Below are 5,180 nucleotides of genomic sequence, written 5' to 3'. Positions count from 1 at the left end.
TGTGCGAAGGTATCGACACTTTAGGGACACTAGTTCTCTCTGTTTATAGACAATTACCGGTCGACCTAGATGCGTCCGTGGGGAGCGTGAGGAAAAGTATCGTAGGCGGACCAAACGAATCAACGATCGACGCAAGCTACGAACTTTGAATACCGAAGCAAACTATGTGGAAACTTTTGTTACGGTGGTTACGTTTCAAACCATACCATCTGCAGCTCGTGCAACTACTGAAGCAGGGAGATTGCGGCCAGCGCCTTAAACTTTGTATCACAATGCTAGGATGATCCTTCCGCCTCCAAGCTGATATTCAGCAACGAAGTAAGCTCTGAAAACATTACTCGTCACAATGTGAGAGTGTGAGGCATTGGAAATCTTTGTGAAACTGCGACGTGTGAACGAGATTCGCAGCAGTATAACGTATTCTGTGTTATGTCACAGGCAAAGCTGTACGGAACATTTTCCTTCTGTGAAAACACTGTGTAGAGTACCTTTTACCTTAATATGATGCAGCTGTGGTTGTTTCCACAACTGACTGCTGAATCTGGGAATTTCGTCTTCCAATAACACGGGGCACCCCATCCTCGAAGCATCAGTGTTCGTCGCCACTTAAACGGCGAACTTCCGTATCGTTCGACTGGATGTTGTGGTGGAGTTAAAGCGGCTCTGTTCCCTTAGCTCCCCTTCCCCCACCACCTCCTGGTCATCTAACACTTGTGACTTTTTTCTTTGGTTGTATATTAATGGTCGTGTTTACACATCCCCACTGCCAAAAACATCGGAACAGCTCATAGAACGCATTAATGTTGCTGTGATAGTGATGAAACGAACTTGGCTACTGCTAGGACGTGTGTCGCATGATCAGAGGTGCGCTCGTAGAACACTTGTAGTGTGCAAAATGCAAACTTAGTGACTTCGCGGTTCTATTCACGAGTCAATCATGTGATGGTTGTAACTGGCTGGTTCAAATGGCACTGAGCACTATACGACTTAACTTCTGAGGTCATCAGTCGCCTAGAACTTAGAACTAATTAAACCTAACTAACCTAAGGACATCACACACATCCATGCCCGAGGCAGGATTCGAACCTGCGACCGTAGCGGTCGCGCGGTTCCAGACTGAAGCGTCTAGAACCGCTCGGCCACCCCGGCCGGCAATGAGAGGGTAACATTTGATAATTGAGTACCAAGTTTACTTTCCAGATTACAAACGTTTTTCAGTGTGACGACTCTCTGCATTCACGACAGCCTGGAACCGAAGTAGGGATTCGTTTACTGCCGCCCGAAACATCTCAGGTGGGGTGGAGACCATCTCCGTCGCTATGGTCGTCTTCAGACTCAAACGTGTGTTAGTGCCCGTTAATAAACTGCCCACAACCAGAAATCACGCGGATTCAAATTTGGTGAGCTTCGTGGCCACGCAGTTTGGAACGATCGGCGAATAATTCGGTTTTCTCCAAATGTGTTATGGAGTAACCGAGTGACTTCACGAGCGCTGTAAGGTGATCCATCGTGCATCAAAACAGCCGAGTCCAAAGCACCTCTCCGCCGTAGAACAGGATCACATGTTGGCGAAGCAGATCACAGTAACGTATGCCGTTTACGCTGCATACATTTGGTTCCTGGGGCCTAGCTTCTCCCAACGTCGCCGCACCAGTACCGGCGTATAACGGAATCTCATGACACTAACACTACTAACCATGCAAATCCTGCAGAACGCAGTCTGATCCTCATTCCTGTAAATTTGGATACCCCTACGGTAAATAGTTTTCCGTCTACACTGGCTCAAGTAGCGAAAGTTCAGTTATAACCATCCTGTACTTTAGAAAACAGAGCTTTGACAAAGGAGTGAATCACTTATAGTGGCCCTGTGTATGTAGGAGTATGTGTGCAGAGCGATTTAAGGTGGAACGGTCACATAAAAGTAATGGTAGGTAAGGTGGATGCCAGACTGACATTCATTGGAGGAATCCTATGGAGCTCTAATCCACCAAGAAAGGAGGTGGCTTACAAAAAATCCTCGTTCGAGCAATAACTGAATATTGGTTGTCAGTCCCTGATCCACACTACGCAGAACTGACAGAGGAAATTGAGAAGGTCCAAACTACAGCGCGTCTCATTACGGTGTCATTTAGTTAGCGCGAAAGCTTCACAGATGCTCGGCCAACTGTGACAGACGCTGCAAGAGAGGTGCCCTGCATCACTGTGTTAAAGTTCTGTGAACGTCCACTCCTAGAAGAATCAGCCAATATACTTTATACTTCCTAATTATATTTCGCGAAAAGACTTTGTGGGTAAAATTACAGAGAATGTTTACCAACTACCGTTCTTCCCGTGAACCATTCGCGACTGCAAAAGGAAACGGGGTAATTGACCGTAAGGTGGCTTGCGGAGTACACATGTAGATGGCGATAACTACCCCTGGCCTGAATTACGCTCCGCACATTGTGGGTTAAACAACTCACTCAAACCTCAGTGTACTCGACGCCTTGCATGATTTTAAAAGACGCAAAATCACGACTCATGGGAACACAGCACATGCTATCCAATTTCTGTATTGTTTGGCACATTGATAACGAGCAGCTTAAAGTCATGCTGTGAACAACGGCCTTTTGCGGGCTACCAGACTGCAAGTTTCCGTTGGATGCTGTACCCTTCTCAACGTTCTTTCGGAAACTGTTTGATATGGATTTGGATTCTCTGACAACAATAATCCTGCGAGATTTGAAACAGATTGTCAGTGATAAAGCGTCATTCTCGTCCTTAGTCCATGTTTGTTAGGAACTTCCTACTATCAGTCTTGTTAATGTCGTATTGCATGGTTGTGTGTAGTATCAATTTTTAGTAGACACGTTGGACAATCCGCGTTAATACATCAACAAACTGAGCAACTTCATTCATGGTTCGGTTGTGGCCAAAAAGTGGAAATTTGTGGTAAGTTCTATGGGACCAAACTGCTGAGGTCATCGGTCCCTTGCTTACACACTACTCAATATAACTTAAACTAACTTACCCTAAGGACAACACACACACCCATGCCCAACGGAGGACTCGAACCTCCGACGGGGGGAGCCGCGCGAACCGTGACAAGGCGTCTAAGACTGTGCGAACCGTGGCAGGGCGCCCGAGACCTCGCGGCTACCCCGCACGGCGGTTGTGGCCACGTCCAACCGAGTTCCATATAAAAAGCACTTCACTGCCGCGATTGACGTCAGTGACACTGGATCGCAAGTTCTTATTTATAAACTTCTGAACATGGTACCATGTGGCCAACTGCAGCCAAGGCTTCGAAGAAAGCACTTGAGCTGCGAATTCACAACATCCAGAAACATACGGCCCCCGTATGACAATATAGATTATTTTTGAGAGGTTCGCATGGGGCCTGAAGATGGCACAATGAATTACCGAAACTGGTAGAGAAAATAAAATAAAATAACGTCTAATTTGTACGACTGTTGGTGAATTTCACTGTCAAATAAAAATCTTCATACGGAGTATATAGTTGACACTCCCGTCTTCCGAGATGACGACAACCATGTTCACAGGACTCGTCAGTTACTATCGGTGAAACGGGGAGCTCTGCCCTTCCTATGATCCTAACGTTGCTTTTGTTGAGCTTGTAATATTCAGTTATGAACGAAGGAAGATTACGCTTTAACGTCTTCGAAGAAACAGTGAGATACGTAGCCGAAGCTCGGATTAAGGAATGAAGGGAATTTGCCTTATTTGGTTATGTGAAACAGCGGTAATCGTACACGAAACATTTGAACTGCCGTCATGCAGCATGCTGCCTATCGCTTTTCCGAACATTCGCCTTTTCTTACGCTAGTCCTCTACATCAGCATGATTACTAAAGCAGTTTATCTCCCCTATCAGAGTGACTATAACTTCACTCCGTCTTCAGGCCACAAGTGGCCCACCGCGACCATTCGACCGCCGTGTCATCCTCAGGTGAGGATGCGGATAGGAGGGGCGTGTGGTCAGCACACCGCTCTCCCGGTCGTTATGATGGTTTTCTTTGACCGGAGCCGCTACTATTCGGTCGAGTAGATCCTCAATTGGCATCACGAGGCTGAGTGCACCCCGAAAAATGGCAACAGCGCATGGCGGCAGGATGGTCACCCATCCAAGTTCCGGCCACGCCCGACAGTGCTTAACTTCGGTGATCTCACGGGAACCGGTGTATCCACTGCGGCAAGGCCGTTGCCATAGAGTGACTATAAGGCTCATTGTAAATCAAGTTATTTCCTCCAAAACATATGGGACTCCCGATCCGCTTTACAAGTAGTATTGGGCATTGTGTTCTGCGTGCTTCCCCATAATGTCCCTTCCTCTCCTTGCGTCGTTAAACGATAACTATCGTGCTTTTAGTTCATCATTACAATTCTCGGCCGCACTCTGCAGGGGGAATGAAGATGCTGCTGCAGCGTTTTCGATTGGAAGTCTTTGATCACACACAACACAGCCCGTAATTGGCTCGTGCTGAGTTTCATCACTGCTCACACGAACCGCTGGCTCTGAAGACAACATTTTGTCACAGATAACGAGCTGTAGACGAGCTTAGAGAATTCGTGGAAAGCACAGGCGGCTGCCTTCTGGGGCGAGGGTATTGGAAGGTTGGTACAACGCTACGACAAATGTCTAAGTCGGAGAGGTGATTCTGTGGAGAAGCAGCTGTGTGGTGTAGCTTACTATTGCAAATAGTGGTTTCCATTTCGCTACGGATCGAAACTTACTTTCCGAATAGCCCTCGTGAGGGGGGCAGCCGAAAACTTTATTGTTATTTACGGAAGACGGAAATGTCAGATTCAAATGGCTCTGAGCACTATGGGACTTAACATCTATGGTCATCAGTCCCCTAGAACTTAGAACTACTTAAACCTAACTAACCTAAGGACATTACACAACACCCAGTCATCATGAGGCAGAGAAAATCCCTGACCCCGCCGGGAATCGAACCCGGGAAGCCGGGCGTGGGAAGTGAGAACGCTACCGCACGACCACAAGCTGCGGACGAAATGTCAGAAATTTTGTGTATCCAGAAGTACTTGAATGAACTTTTTCAAACTGAATGTAATGCACAAAAAGTCATTGTGTTTTTCGTTTATTACTTACATGTAATTGTGACTGTTTTGTATATGTGTAGCTGCATAGACAGAAAAAGAGGCATTGTAACGCATGCT

General features: G+C 46.7%; 1 pseudogene; it reads right to left on the bottom strand.

The window, feature by feature from the left end:
- Positions 1-4,088: 4,088 nt before the first annotated feature.
- On the bottom strand, positions 4,089-4,205 carry LOC126237948 (5S ribosomal RNA; annotated as a pseudogene).
- Between the last annotated feature and the right edge of the window lie 975 nt (positions 4,206-5,180).

The sequence above is a fragment of the Schistocerca nitens genome, chromosome 2 (genome assembly GCF_023898315.1).
Source record: "Schistocerca nitens isolate TAMUIC-IGC-003100 chromosome 2, iqSchNite1.1, whole genome shotgun sequence".
NCBI classification, from domain to species: domain Eukaryota; kingdom Metazoa; phylum Arthropoda; class Insecta; order Orthoptera; family Acrididae; genus Schistocerca; species Schistocerca nitens.
Note: the sequence above shows the minus strand (reverse complement) of the source record. Positions and strands in the feature narration are given on the sequence as shown.